Raw genomic sequence first — 17,343 nt, forward strand, 5'->3', positions numbered from 1 at the left:
TGAATTATGAAACATTCTAAGACTTAAGGGTGACTGCTCCAGTGGCCTAGTGGTGAGAGCATCTGCCTTGGATGCGGGAGGTTGTGGGTTTGATCCCTGGCCAATTCATACCAAAGACTTACAGAAATGGTAATAATAGCTGCCTCGCTTGGTACTCAGCATTAAGAGGTTAGTGTTAGGACTGGTCGGCCTGGTGTCAGGATAATGTGACTGGGTGGGACATCATGCTACATGTCTGCGGCATGATGCCCCAGTGCTAGACATCACTATAAACTGCCACACTGCAGACAACATAGCGATATGACTGAAAAATTGTTAAAGCTACGTTAAAAATCCAAATAACACACACACACACAAACACACTTAAGGGTGATATTGGATCAAATTTAACTTTAAATATGCATATTGAATATCAGATAAAGTAAACGTTTAAAATTTGACTCTTAAATTAAAAAAATGGTGTTAATTTTCATTGAATATCATCTGTTTTACAAATTATTTTTGTGATGCACTTTTGTGTTGTTGATTTTTATTTGCACACAATTTTTTCATATGCCATCAATTATTTAAATAATATTTATTCTTGTCAACAAGGTGGAAAATTGAATTTTTAATTCTTTTCTCAGATGGCTTAGCCAGCTTGGTAGGAACAATTCTTGTAACATGATGTGCCAGATTTGTGTCCGAATGGTTGCCCAAGCATCATTGTGGTATCCATAGCAACCATATGGAAAACTTATTTTGATGAAACTTGGTATTAATCATTCTGATTACATACTTTACTACAATTTGACACATTTGTCTCACCAAACAGCCTAGCAACCATATGACCTGGATGGCAACCAGACATGTGACTTCCTCAGGAATGTTCTTTAGTGTGTCAGTTGTCTGTGTTGTGTTAGCAATGGTGTGGCTTCCATAGCAATCAGGTGGAAAATCTACAACTGATACTCAGTCCCATCAAGTAAACAGACCAGAATATTGTTGCTGATATATAAAAGAATAACTTTCTATATAAAACTGCCTGGATATATTATACCAAAACTGTGATACTTACTACTGGCATGAACACTATTTTCCCACTTATACAACAGATTTCAGTACACCATCAAGTTCCGCTGAAGTTATGCAGAGTAAATGCAAGAAACCTGCTTTACTAAAATATACCATAAAGACCAATGTATGCCAGGCAAATAATTCAGGTCCATTTTGTTTGCCAATCTAATACAATCACATACTTGCAGTGTAATTGTTTTGCAAATTAATGAGACTTGTACCACTGCAGAGTTCTGCTCTGTTGTGGTTTATACAGTGAATAAGGTTTTTGCAAGGTATATTTCCTTATTAAATTCACACAAATAACTATGTTTATGACAATTTTTAAAATGCACCACGCATTTATTTATAGCCTGCATTAATGAGGAATCATTGTCCCTGGTCTTTTATGGTTTATAGATTTGGTAATTCAACGGAATCAGTGCACTGTACAAGATGTGCAATGCTTCCCTTTGGAATTGTGATAAATCGGCACCCGGCAGACCTGTGCTGATGATGATGGATGGTTTTGGGGTCTGATCACATCTGTTCATTAAATCATACAGTTGGTGCATACAAAAGTGCCTGCAATGCACTTTCTGGTATTTCATTCAACTCTTGAGTTACAGTTGGTTGACGGGTCATTTTAGCCTCTAAATCAATAACAGTCACACAGTGAAATAGTACAACCCTACCTCCTGTGGCCATTTCAGATTTCATGGCTACATACAGCTGTTCATATGCAACAACCAATACAGCTGTTCGATCAGATACAGCAACCAATCAGACGTGATTTTTGTTCATTCACTCATTTGAAACTTTTAGTTGATTTAGTCATGTGACTAGACTTGAATATCCATGGATTTTGTCTTGTGACTGTCACTTGACACAAGAAAAGCTCCAAATTACACAATGAACCAATTGATTGAGAGTATGCTAAGAAATTAGAGATACAACGTGAAATTAAAAGCTGTGTAAAATGAGAATCAAAAGTCATATTAGCTGAGGAAAGGCTTGTTATTGTTTCTTTAACAACCGTGGCTTTAAAAATAAAAAAATTGTTCTTTTTTTCTACTGGTAAAGACGAAAGTAAAGTTTATTTTGCACAGTAGTTAAGACATGTTTTTGATGAAGTTTTATTTTTTTGTATGTGAGAATGATGATAAAAATTATGATGAATTTTGGGGGCTTTGAAATCATTATTGTTATTTGTATCATTATTTTTAAATATTATTATTGAAGATTTATTATTATTATTATTAATGTTGTTATTGTTACGGTAAAGTTATATTATCCAAATCGTTGGATAAGGAGCACATGTTGATTTAATATGACATGTTTTGATGTAGAAAAATGTTGAATGAATGCCTTAAGTTCTCAACATAATTACCACACAATTTATAAACAATCATTTATTAGTTTGCATGGCAAAGTCAGTTTAATTTTTGTCTCATAACAAAATCAGAATATACAATGTTATTCAGTTATGTAATTGTCTTGAAAATTCAGTTATGGTATACAAGTTTACATTCAATGCTGTAACAACGTATTAACAGTATATAAAATGAGCAGAAAGATTTTCAGTGTATTCAACTTCGTCTTTTTTTATGTTTTTGTTCACATATTTTTACAGTGAATTTGAAACAGTTTGATGAAAAATATTGTTTTTATCATTTCAGATTGTATTATTTTCATACATTCCGTATTGCACAGTAGATTATAATCTGATGATGTCTGTCCATATGTATACCATTCTGTTACCAGTTTCTTTTCTGCACACCGAGTTGTCCACCATCAACAGTTTGAGGATGGCTTCCACCTGGAGTATAGAAGGGCCCTGTTGATTTCAGGGTTGCTATGACAAAAAAGAAAAATGGTTTCCGCATAATAACTCAAGTTTTCCATCAAAAACAGTTATCAGATAACTTGCACCTGGGATGAGGAAGGAGATTATTGGTTTTGGGTCAAACGTCAAGATTATTGTAACTTGATAGAAGAAAAATGGTTTCCACACATTAGCTCAAGTTCTTCACAATCTACATGCAGTTACCAAACATTGTGGATAGTTACACATTGTGCAAGATAGAAGTTCATTAAGGTTGGGTTCAAAAGGACAAGGGTTAAATTCACCGAGACTGCAAGGAGAAAAAATGTTGTTTTTTTCTTTCTGCAATAACTTTAGTTCTAGACCACATATCTTGACCAAAATATCTGAAGGTCTTGCATCTGAGGTATGAAGGAGGATTGTTGACTTTGGGGCAAAAGGTCAAAGGTCTAAGTGTAGGTAATTGTGGCTCAGTGACAAATGGGTTTTGCAGAAAACGTTTGTTTTAGAGTAAGTTCATTAAGCAAAATTTGTGGATTATGTGCTTAGAACAATTAAAGAAACCTATAGATTCTGAGATCAAAGGTTAAAGACATTGTAAGTCTAATAAATAAAAAATGTTTTTTGCAGATTACGTTTAGTTGTAGACTGTATGCTTCGATGAAAGGCTGAGGTCATACAATGTGATCCATCGGACAGTAATCTCAGGTTAAAACATGCTCTGCTGGTGCCGTAACATCAGAACTGTTAATTAGAATATCATGGCTAAAATTAAAGGAGTGATGGTGCCAGTTTTCCTGGTGTGCCTCTTCAAATATATTCATAACATCTTAAATATATAGTTTTGTGTAAAGCCCTTGGCAGCTTTGAGAGTCAGAAAATCCCCCAAACAATTATCATCATGCTGGAGAAACTAACTGAACCATATTTGATGTGAAGGTTTATATTTGCAAGATCTTGGATGAGTCTTGTTAGTAGACATGTATTGTTCTTTCATGTACATTAGTAAATCATTTCACTAAAATAATAATTGCAATTACAACAGAAACTTTGTCAGTCATTTTTTAATTCTAGTTCATTGGTCACTCACTTCAGAGTCCAGCATATTCATTTGCACAACCAGACTAAGATAGTTTGTGCAGATGCTGATCCGTGAGGGATGAGAAATTGAGAAAACAGCAAAAGTCAACACAATATAATAATTTGAAATTTTTGTAATCTTAAATAATGACATTGTCAGCTACACATATTTTGCAGACACAAAGGCAAATTCTGCTAAATTCAACAGCTTATAGAGAGGTGTTAGGAATATTTCTTGAGTTTGGCATGAAAGGAACATGTACACTATCAAGAGACTTGCATAATCGACACGTTGCAATGGGATAAAAGTGTGAGCAAGTCTCATTATGTTGAAGAGTTCTAGAGAATAATGTTAAATTGTTCATTTCAAACATTAAATCTTTTTCATCCAATGATATGAAGATGCAGATTTACAGATGATATTTAATGATAATAACACTGAAATAAGTGACTGCTTGGAGGAAATAATTGTTAAAACAATACACTATGAAGGAATAATTTACATATTTGATGTGCATAAATACATGGACTTGTATGTAGCTAAATTTGCAGTACAACTTAACAGATCTTATTCAGTTTAAAGATAAATTTACAAATGTTCAATAAAAACAATGTATGGAGGAGGAAGGAAAATTTTAAACAACACATAGTGACATAATCTGAGAAGCAGCTATTGCAGAGAAAAACCATAGAAATGGCAAAATTTTGCATAAATCTAAACTCTTTCACCCATTTCAAACGATTGTGGAAACATTGTAGAAATGAAAGGAAGTGTTATTGACATTCATCCAGTTAGCTTGTTAAAGACAACTAAAGATAATTTATCATGCACAAAGTATTCTCTGGATGTTTTTTATTTTCTTTTACATGACTTACAATCAAGACCTCCCCACCCCAAGAAAAAATACTGAATTGAAAGAATGGTTAAATGGTTAAATGAATAATCTACCTACACCTTACACATGTGCAAGAGAAAAGATATTCATTAGAAGTGTATGTTTTAGTCATGTGGATGATATGTGCAAGCAAACATTGTTTACATGGAAGCAATTGTAATGGATTTCACAGCATCAATATACATCAACCAAAAAGTGAAAATTATGACACATCAAAGAAGCCGCCAATCCAGAAGTTTGCAGAAAAGGACAGAACTGAAACCGAAGAGAGAAGAAATAAAAAAATATTAGAAATAACAAATTAGGTCAGAAATTAGCTAAACAAAATATCACAGTTGGCACACCCATCAACTAAGCATAAGAAGAGCAAATCTGACCTGACAATAAAAATGATAGCTGAAGTGTTCAATCCCATTTCACGCTACCACACAAAGAGTTTCTACTATTTACCAGGGAATTAAATACTTGCTAGCATAAACCCGGGTTCCTGCAGAACTAAGTATATATCTGCATAGAATATTCAGATCTATCTGCAGCATAAGACATATGGTGTCGAAAGAGATTGTGTATATAGCATACAAAGAACAACAAGTAATAACAATATTTCCAAAAATTAGTTCTCTCTCGATTTCTCTAAATGTGTCAGTACAACAGCGATGAACATTTGAAACTTAACCATCCTGTAAGAAAAAAAAAGGTTTTTTTAGATGTGCTGTTGCATTAATGATATTCTTTTCCAAATCTTGGTACCTTCCATTTTTTAGTGTAGACCACCGAACTTTACAGCAAATAATGCTTGGACTGATCGGCTAACTTGAAAGATAACACAGTAAATGTGCATGGGCCGTACTTTTCTCCTTGTATAAAGGAATTTTAATTGTGTGTTCATGACCTTCGAACATCCTAGAAGTAAGCTCTTCATCAGCTTGGCGTGGTATGATGACCGAAATAAATATTTTTATTTTCTACATGGTGTTACGAGTCTATGCTCTTAAAATAAGTAACAAATAATAGTGAAAGACAACATGCTTTTTAAAATTTAATAAATAATTTATTTCCCTAAAATTCAAAATGAAAATGAGAAAATAAGAACTCACGGTATTGCGAATCAAATCCTGAAGTAATCCAAGAATTACAGACACAAGTACTAGTAATTTAAAGTCCTGAATAAAATTCAGTAAAAGTCCAGAATAAATCCAAAAACTGAAGACGATGACGTGTCTGTTATAGCTTTTACTGCGTTGGTGTGTCAACATTCGTTCGTTGAATCACAAAAATATAATTCCAGGTATGAATACACTATAAATTAAATTCCAGTGAATGTCTCTATCCAAGATTTTAAAAGAGCGCTTTTGTATTTCCAGAGAAAATAATCACTTGAATTCAATAATTTGAAGAAATAAAATTCAGCCAATTGGATACAACATAATATACAATTTCAAGGAGCTAGATCTTAAAGCGACCGATAAAATCCTCTCAGCTACACTATATATAGTTCTATACCTGACCTCAGGTCACAATTAACATTTTCTATAACGAAAAATAACCAAAAAAAAACCATTACCTACCTAATGGAAAATAACCTCCTAGAATGATACAGATGTTTTCAAAACAATAACCTGGATTATGTATAATTGATTTAGGAGATTCCAAAAAACAAGACCCCCAATAATATTTACTTCTTCTTTCAAATTTAATACTGATGTAAAACCTATACATATAGAGAATAATTTAGTTATGCATTAGTTTTTTACAATGAATACACATTTTAAAATGTCAATTTGGGTCCAGCGGAAATGAACTCAGTTTTGGACAAGGTCAAGTCCAACATGTAATGTTACATTACAATAGCATGTAATGAAACAATATAAAATAAAACTAACAAACAGAGCAAGTCAAATATACACAACAATGACTATTTAGGATTTAATTCACAACACTAAGTTATTTTTAAATTTTCAGTTTGCATTCTAGGGAAATAAATTATTTGTTGAATTTTACAAAATTTGTTGGTTTTCGCTCTATTCTGTTACCTAAAAGTCCTAAATTAAGACCAAAGAGTAGAAACGTTCTGTTCAATATTCATTTTATATTGTAAGCAAATAAATTACCTGTTGAATTTACTTAAATTGCTGGTTCCACTTTCTGCTCTTACAAATATAAAATCATAGAGTCGTCAGTGGTGCATTAGATGATACATTTTCTCACCTCTGCTCACGAAGACTGTTTAATAGGATTTTTCTGTCATTTCTTTTCTTAAAGTATGTAAGATTTTCACATCGAATGTGGCAAAGCTAGAACAAATTAGAAGCTGAGGAGAATTGTTTTTAGCACACATCACATAATATTAGACACCAGTCAGATTGACTGAAATTCTGATCAAAGTTACTTTAATGATGCTCCTTTAACTTTGAAACAGGTGTGTCTTACGAGAACTTTTCATTAGTAAGATTTTATTTTGAACAAATGCCGTTTTAGGTAGGTAAACCACTGCATAATATCTTAGTTGTTGTAGAACGTACCAAAACATCCTTTGCGCATTTATATACAGTATACCAGGAGCAGCAGACAGGGTGGACAGACCAATGGTCGAAAAACGGAAAAACGTCCAAATATCGAAAATAAGCCTTCCTACAATTGATCGAAAAATAAAAAAAGCGTCGACATATTTAAAAAAGCGTCGACACTTTACTGAGAAAATCTCTCCGGGGTTTGTCTAATTAATATTACTCCTTTGTCGTTGGTGATTTTTTTTTTAGTTTATTATGCAACGCGCTTTACGCATTTACGTCCTCGCGAGGTCCCCACCCTCTCTGCTGCTATAATTAAATCATTGTGTTATAATAAAATGGTACATCCGGAATCTCATACTGCAAGGATAGCTCGAGAACGATTAGAAGCAATCAAAAAATTTCTTCCTGTTAGAGATTCATTCAGAAAAAAACTTGCAAGCGCAGCAACAATCACAAGTTGGGTACGAAGAGGACACTGAAAAACTATTTAAATCCGTCACTGCAGCTACTAAAAAAGCTGCAGCGGCTGTTGAAAAAACTATATGGGGAGATATTGAGGATGATGAGAAGAGGAAAAAGGGTATTTTTCCAGTATTAGAACAAACTGCAGCTCAGACTGAAAAAATAGCAAGAAGAACTAAACAGACAAAAAAGATTTTACGAGATCTTCCAATTGATATAGCTGTGGCTCAGCCTCCACCTGTTGGTGAAAAAATACTTGCAGATATTGGAGAACTTCGTACTGAAGTCGCCGACGTGAGAAAAGAACTTGCACTTGAACCCGAACCAGTAGAAGAAAACTTAGAATTGATTTCAAAATTTAGGAAAGGGTTTGTCGAAGATATTAGAAATACTAAAAGAGAAAAAATACCAGAAAAAAATATTATTTGGTATATTTAATAAATCTAATATTTTAAAACCTCGTCATGAAAAAGTAAGTGATGATAATCTTATTAAATGGATATATCGCGTATATAGAAACAAAAAACAAGCTAGAGGTCCAGAATACAAAAGTCTCGATGAAGAAGTAAAAAGACTTTATAGAGAGAAAATAAAACAACTAGAACAAGAACAACTCTCCCAGCAGGAACCTTCATATCAACTTCCTCCACCTCTGCAACAGATAGAACAACAATAATCTTCTTCACCGCAGCAAGGGTTGAAGTCGGAACTTAAAGGGTCTAAAGAGCTACTTAAAAAAAACAAAAGAAGAAAGATCACCCTTAAGACTATTAAAGAAAACAACAGAAGAAAGAGCAACGGGGAGTGGTCTGGGAAATAGTTTTGTTTGTCCTGATAATATCCTCAATGACGTGTCACGGTTAGAAGTTCTCATAGGAGGAAAACGTGCCGGAAATAACTCACCAGAAATAACCAATGAAGCAGCTGATATTTGTCGGCGATTATTTCAAGGTGGTATCATGGATATCAGTGTTTACCGAGTACTTATCGATGAACTTGTTGATGATTATAGTGACTAGTTGTTAGATAAATGGTAAATAAAATAAGATGATAGTACACAATAATCATCGTAAATCCGTACAGGTCAGAGCGGTAAACTCACGATTACCAATCTATGGAGCAATTTACGGAGATGGACTTAGTGATGCTGTACGGGGATTATTTACAAGAATAGCTCCAAAAGTAGCACCTGTTGCAAAACAATTATCGATGAAAGCTATCGATGTTGTTCGTGAAAAAGCTCCTGGTGCAATTATCAATGTTGCTGGTAAGGCGTTCTCGGCGATCAAAGATAGACTAGCACGATTGATAAGACGAAAACGACAGCCAGTAAAATTACCAAGTACTGAAATTATGCCCGCAGACGTAAATAAAATAATAAATCAAGCTGCAAATCAAAAACTGGCAGCGTTAGCAGATCAAGGACTCGGTGAACCAACGAATAATATTTCAAGTTTGATATCAGGAAGTGGAACTTCCCGAAGTGGAATTTCCCGAACGCGGTAATCAACGTGTTAAACGGAAATAATCATAAAAAAATGTTCAAGCGCGTATCCGACGAAGCATTTGATATAGAAGCACCTGTCCTTAAAAATGAATCGGTACGTGATTATCAGTTTTATTCTTATGACGCACGAACACCAGATCAACGTGGAGGAAGAATTGAACTACAAGTTCATGACACAAGTAGATACATTCTACCCGCTGAGGCTTTTATTGAGGTAGAAGGTACAATTGTAAAAACGGATAATAATAATTACATAGATACAGTAAAAGTTGGTTTTGTCAACAACGGGATCATGGCATTATTTGATAGCGCCACATATATGATCGATGGAAAAAATATTGAATCAATTCAGAAAGATGTCGACGTTGCTACAACAATAATTGGTCTAGCAAGATACTCTGATGATTATACAAGATCAGTAGGTCCCACAATGATGTTTGTAAAAGATAATTCTAATCACCCCAATGATAATCCGTATAATATAAGACAACCAAGAAATGCTGACAATAACGCTGATGCTGCTGTGTGGCCGGTTGTTCATGGTGCTAACCCAGATTTCAACTTTTGATTTGCAGCACGTAAAAATATGTTGATAGGAGCCAGTAGAAGTTTTTCATGTACAATTCCACTATCGCATATTTTTGGATTTTGTAGAAATGTTAGAAAGGTTATTTTTGGAGCTAGACACACTGTTGTTCTTGTAAGAAAGGGTGATGATAACGATGCTCTGTGGAGACCTCTTGGTGATGCTGGTAAAGAATACTAAAAAAACTATCGTTGTGGATGCCGGTAATGACTCCAACGATCGCAGAAGAACAAAAATTGATTTCTTTCATGGACACAGGTGGTAAATCCTTGTTGTCATGGTTAACAACAAGTACGGATAGTATGCAAACTGACGTTAACGGTCAGTTTACATGGCATATAGCATCACAACAAGGTGTTTCTGCACCACGGCATATTTTTATTGCGTTTCAGCGCCATGATCGATTAGGCTCACAAACTCACTCTCATATGATATTTGACCAACTAGGTATCACAGATATTTCTTTACGGATAAACGGACAACAAGAACCAACAGAGAATATACAACTAAATTATGAATAAAATAGTATAGGACGTGTATATCATCGATTGATGTCATTCATGGGACGTGATCAAAATGTTGATACTGGGTTGCAAATATCACAGCATGATTTCAGAACTTTGTATCCGATTTATTATTTTTCACTGGAGCATCTTGATCTATCAAAACAATCTGTCGTTGATATACATCTTAAAGCAATGTTAATTACAGGTGGTGCTGATTACAGAGCAATCGCGGTTATACTCAGTGATAAAGCAATGTTACTTCAAGGTGGTAGTGGTCGAATGAGAGTCGTTAATGCATCAGTGGAAAATCTTTAATCATTATTTGGAACGTGGCAAGTATTTATTATAAAATGCCATATCATCACGTTAGTGTCAGTCTGACTCCTGATCAAATTAAAAACCTTCAATCAAATTCAGCAAAAAACTGCGGAATGAAAATATCACTAAAGCGAGATCAGATCACGAGTGGTCAAAATAAACTATCATTATCAGAACGTCAACTTAAACATTTCAACGGCGCTAAACAATCAAAAACAGGGGTAAAACTTAATCTCTCTGCGGGTGCGATTAAGGACTCAGCTAAAACCGGTGGTATTTTTCCACTTCTCGCGGCTATTCCAGCGTTAATAGCTGCTGCCGCTCCAGCCGTAGCAAAAGCAGCCGCATTAGGTGCTGTTGCAACAGCTGCTGGAATGGCTCTAAAGAAAGCAACAGGAAAAGGGTACAAAAAAAGGGACGCGGCCTAAGATTACCGGGATCTCGTTGGGGAAGAGGTCTGAGGCTTCCAGGATCACTTCGTTAGACGCTCCAGCATCAAATTTTGATTTACTTGATGCTGCTAAACGATTAAAAATAAAAAACTTCAGAGGTGTTTTTATGCGAGATCAATTACCGAAACAACCGAACAAACTCGAAACAGGTATTATTAATCTTGACTCGAATTCAGGACCCGGTACTCATTGGGTATCATACGCGGTTGATCCACGTGGAATCGTTTATTTTGATTCATACAGGTTAGCTCCACCCATTGAATTTATCAAGTATGTCGCGCCACTTCACGCGCAAGTTTGGTATTCAACGCTACCCACACAAACAATGACAGATCCGCCAATATGCGGCCGTGAAGTAATTAATATACTTAACGCTATATCAAAATCATCCAAACCGCCACATAAAGTCGTGCATGATTATAGAAGCAACCAATTCGTTTTAAACAGATTTTAGATCTTATATAATGATTGATATTTACGGAAGATCTTCTTCACGCGTTAAGAAAAAGTCCGGCGACGTTGATCTGTCAAAGTACGCGACTAAAGATGAACTCGCTGATATTATGAACCGGGCTGGAATTGACCCAGATGAGGTTGTTATTCTTCAGGATCGACATGGTAAACTAAAAACCAGCAATATCAAATGGAATGATATAATTCGACTAGTACTTGGTGCAATTACGGATAATATCCCTGTGTTTACTGACAGCGGCAGAATCAGGGATTCAAGTATATCGTTTATAAATATCAGAGATCAGATTACAGCAAGTGTTGCTAATCGCGTGAAAAATACTGGTGACACAGTGACAGGTGAACTCAGCATGAACGGAAATAAGATAGTAGTTTTGAAAGATCCAACATCCGACGAAGACGCAGCAACAAAAAAATACGTTGACGTCAACTACAACACCGTAGATGGTAAATTATCCATGTTGCGGGCCGAGTATGATGTGCACATAAGCGCTTTTGGAAGATTTCGAAGAAATTTTCAAAAAACCGATGAATCCATAGATAAATTCTTCGGCACTCCGCACGCCGTTGACGTAAAACTCGCTGATATCAAAACTAACCTAGACACAACTAAAAAAACATTAAAAGATGTCGTAGCGGAGATTCCTGAGATCGTTAATAAAACCAGTTTGATTAAAATTTTAGCCGGAATAACTCCCGGGCATATTACCAACATCGTATACACGGTACCATCTGGATTCGCAACATGGTCGCAGCAAAATAAAACTATCAAATATACCGCAACAGTCACTGGTGTGTACAGGCTGTCTGTGTTCAGTGCTGCAAAATTTGAAATATTTACAAGGTATCCATGGCGTCATTCAACTGATAAGTTTTCCGGGGTTGTATCTGTTATATTAAATAGCGGAAACGAAGAAATATTTATTCTGGAAGCAGCTGATAAGAAATTAACCGCAACATCTTACTGGTGGTGTTTGGAATTTGTAGCTGAAACACCTCAATTGGTTACTGCATAAAATATAACGAGTACCTCAATCGACGTTGCGTCGCAACATTACAGGTACAATCAAGCGCGTGAATGGCAGGCAGCGTTAAAAGATCGAGTCGAACAATACACGGTAAAAGTAAAGAAATATCGACGACGACTAGTTATCGTCGACGTGATGGTTTATTCAGTATCCGCTGTTATTGCTGGAACCGGTGTGATATTATCAACAGTGACAATGATGGCACCAGTAGCAGTAACTATTTGTATTTCAGCTACAGCAACGATTGCAGGTGTGCTCAATATCATTGCAAAAAAAGTATGTACTTGCACAAATGAAAAGTTATCCGATTACATGATAAGATTACATACAGCGACGACTCAAAGTTATCTTCGTTGTTATCAGCGAGTCTCAATGATGGAATTATATCTGCTTTTGAGTTTTCAGAAATGATTAAAATATATAACAGTGCTGTTAAAGGTACGAGTATTAATAATGACGGAATTACTCCAGCAGATCGTGACAAACACAACCCCGCACAACACCACGATGATCTCGGTAAGCTCGACTAATCCTGAATTTAGTATCGATTTTCCAACTGCAATTCGCGCGAATGAAATTGCACTAGCGCAATTACGAGTATACCATAGCTGGCCAAATATCAGATCGAAATCATTTAAAGGTACACAAGCAAATAATTCACTTGTATTTGCTAATAAAAACAAACCCGATGGAACACCTGATTGGGTTGTTGCTGGAATACCAACTGGTTCATCAGTGATGAATTAGCTCGTAGAATAAAATCAAAAACCGGAAGAGAATAAAAAATATCGATTAACATTCATGAGCCGAAGCTATCTTCTGCGGTTGAGATACATTCTCCTGATAATGCCGTTGATATTTATCAGTCCACGATAAGATCTGTACTAGGTTGGCCTGAAATTCCGCCAGAATATCATGGACCATCAGAACCGAAGTTAAGTGAATTTCTCACCGACGAAGCAAAACTTATAACAGTTCCAGGATATCGATTTTCTCGTCAGTATCCAGCATGGAGAGATTCTGTTGCTGCTGCTGGTGGAAAACTTATTACACCAACATTTCCTCATTTTGTTGTTGTTGATGTGACAGCTTCAACCACAAATGTTGGTGAACAATATGTCAGGATTATATCCGACGAAATTAAGGCCGAGTTTATAAATACATCAACAACATTAACACAATTGTTTAAAAATTATATCCTCGAGTATCCTAATAACGATCTGAAAAGAAAAATTATTGAAACAATACAACGTCTGAATCAAATTATATTAGATCTTAAATACGTTAATCGATATTTTATTGATGTCATAAATGAAGGTATTCTTCCGCTTAAGACGGGTAAAAGTACCAAACAAACTTAGCTTGATCATTATAAGATAAATGAAGCGGATTTATTAAGTTTTATACTACCAGAATTTGCCACGGACGACTTGACAAAATCACTCAAGGATCTTATCAACGAAAACTTTCCTAAAATACTTAATACATGGAAAAAATAGCTCCACCGGAGTTTATTCTCAGACATAATATTGATCCACACGGCAGCGGCAGACATGTATCTCCGGGAATCGTTAAGATAACCTCAACGATCGCGATTAATCTAGTTTGTGATGTGATCGATGGTAGCTATCAAATAGATCGCGGAAAATCAAATCGGGCTCAGCAAGGATACATTTTATACACGTTCACACCACAAGTTCACCCTGGGGATTTGATCGTGGAAGAACCAATTAATCCTGTTTATCTGCGGTGTAATAATAATATGTTAACACGAACAAATTTTAAACTAACTGACCCCCTTGGACACTTAATTGATATGCGTGGGGAACAACTACTTGTAAATCTGTATGTAAGATCGTAGATCTTTATCTTAAGACTTTTGTCGTAAAATCTTTGATCGTAGATTTTTCTGAAATATTTTATTTTATCAGAAATATTTTATTTTATCAGAAATATTGTATTTATTCTGAAATTAATATGGTCGTTGATACTCAAAATCGTGTAAATCGATCAGTTTGTTAATTCTGATGGGTATTTAGGTACTCAAAATCGTGTAAATCGATCAGTTTGTTGATTCTGATGGTATTTAGGTAGTCAAGATTAACAAAATGAATCAGTTTTGCAAAAAATACTACAAAAAAATTATCCTATTATTATTCTGAAATATTTTATTTTATCAGAAATATTTTATTTTATCAGAAATATCTTAAATTGATATGGTGATTGGTACTCAAAATCATGCAAATCAATCAGTTTGTTAATTTTGACTAGCAAATAGGTACTCAAAATCGTGTAAATCAATCAATTTTGTAATCCTGATATGTAGTTAGGTACCCACACTTAACAAAATCGATTAGTTTTGCAAAAAATACTACAAAAAAATATGTTATTATTATTCAGAAATATTTTATTATTAAGAAATATTTTATTTTATCAGAAATATTCCAACATTTTTAGTCAAATTTGTCATTTTCTTCAGCTATTTTAGTCGATTTGTCAAGGAAAATTCGTCAAATTAGTTTTTCGACAGGTCAAAAATCAAGCGGTTCTCGAATTGATTTATCGATAAATTGTTAAAAATCCTCATTTTTTTCGAAAATTACCAGAAAAGTTAACAAAAATCGCATGAAAAATCTCATTTTTTGAGCTAATTTTACTGATTTTTAACGATTTATCGATAAATCAATTAGAGAACCGCTTGAGGTTTGACCCGAATGATATTGGAAAATTCGTCAATTTTCCTTGACAAAATCGACTAAAATAGCTATAAAAAATAACAAATTTGACTAAATATGTTGGAATATTTCAGAATAAATGTAATATTTCAGAATAAATATAATATTTCAAAATAAATAAAATATTTCAGAATAAATATATAATATTTCAGAATAAATATAATATTTCAGAATAAATATAATATTTCACAATAAATATATAATATTTCAGAATAAATATAATATTTCAGAATAAATATATAATATTTCAGAATAAATATATAATATTTCAGAATAAATAAAATATTTCAGAATAAATATATAATATTTCAGAATAAATAAAATATTTCAGAATAAATATATAATATTTCAGAATAAATATATAATATTTCAAAATAAATATATAATATTTCAGAATAAATATATAATATTTCAGAATAAATATATAATATTTCAGATTAAATAAAATATTACACGTGTTCGGTCGTTTCACCAACGAAGTTACTTTGGATCGTTTCATCAACGAAGTTACTTTGGATAGTTTCACGATCTAACATGATTTTTCTTAATTGTCTTATACGAGTACTAATCGTTTTCATTGCTTCGTATTCGTGGGATAACTCCGATCTAATTTTTTCTACTGCGGCAGAGAGAGAGGAACGAAGTCCTTGACCTGATCATCTTTTACTGCAGCTAGTGACCGAAACATCGCCGCCTGAATTCTTTTTATGAACTTGTATTCAGACGACAGTGTAAAACCACCATCATTTTTACGTTCTTGTAAGATTTCAAAATCAGAAATAATCTTTTCAGGATTCAGTTCATCAGATATATTAATACTGTCTTTTCTAATTTTTTAATAGCAACAATTACATCATTGATATTTTCCTGGTTCATTATTTAGTATATATATATATATATATATATATATATATATATATATATATATATATATATATATATATATATATATATATATATATATATATATATATATATATATATATATATATATATATATATATATATATATATATATATATATATATATATATATATATATATATATATATAATAAAAAATATATCCCCTATGAACCCCTAAGTCGAGTCTTTTAGCAAGCTCAGGAAGGGGCACAGCACAACATATATGATGAATGAATGACAATCCCCTATGAACCTCTATTCGAGTCTTTTAGCAAGTTCAGGGGTATATGAAATATATACAATGAATAACAATCCCCTATGAACCTCTATTCGAGTCTTTTAGCAAAGTTCAGGAAGGGGCACAGCACAACATATAGTATTTACATATTTACAAGGACAGTACAACCCAGAACTCGTAGCTTGCCACCGCATTCTACCAAGTTCAACGGGCACACGAAACACTACCCCCTATGAGAGCCCCTAACCCGTCAAACAACGGTCTAGAGGCCGAAGAAGGTGCGTTTGGTGAAGACAGCAAAAACATATACAAAGAATGACATGAAATATATACAATGAATGAAATCTTAATTAAGGACAGCACAACATATGCAATCCCCACATTGAACCTTAATTCGAGTCTTTTAGCAAGTTCAGGGGGTATTTATAATATATACAATGAATGAATGACAGTACAAACATAAATATTAATTAAAGGACAGTACAAACATAAATCTTAATTAAGGCACTACACGTAGTATTTATAATATATACAATGAATGAATGCCATGAAATATATACAATGAATGAAATCTTAATTAAGGACGGCACAAACATATACAATGAATGAATGATGAATGAATGATGAATGAATGACATGAAATATATACAATGAATGAATGACGTCACAACATATGGGGGGGGGGCCATTCTATACGCTCAACAGATTTTGACACCCACCCCCTAATAATCAGCCCGTGGGTGATACAAAACATGTATCTACCACCAGTGATGTGGTAGGTGGGTG

This window comes from Sinohyriopsis cumingii, chromosome 15, assembly GCF_028554795.1.
Source record: "Sinohyriopsis cumingii isolate HCF-2022 chromosome 15, ASM2855479v2, whole genome shotgun sequence".
Classification (NCBI taxonomy): Eukaryota; Metazoa; Mollusca; class Bivalvia; order Unionida; family Unionidae; genus Sinohyriopsis; species Sinohyriopsis cumingii.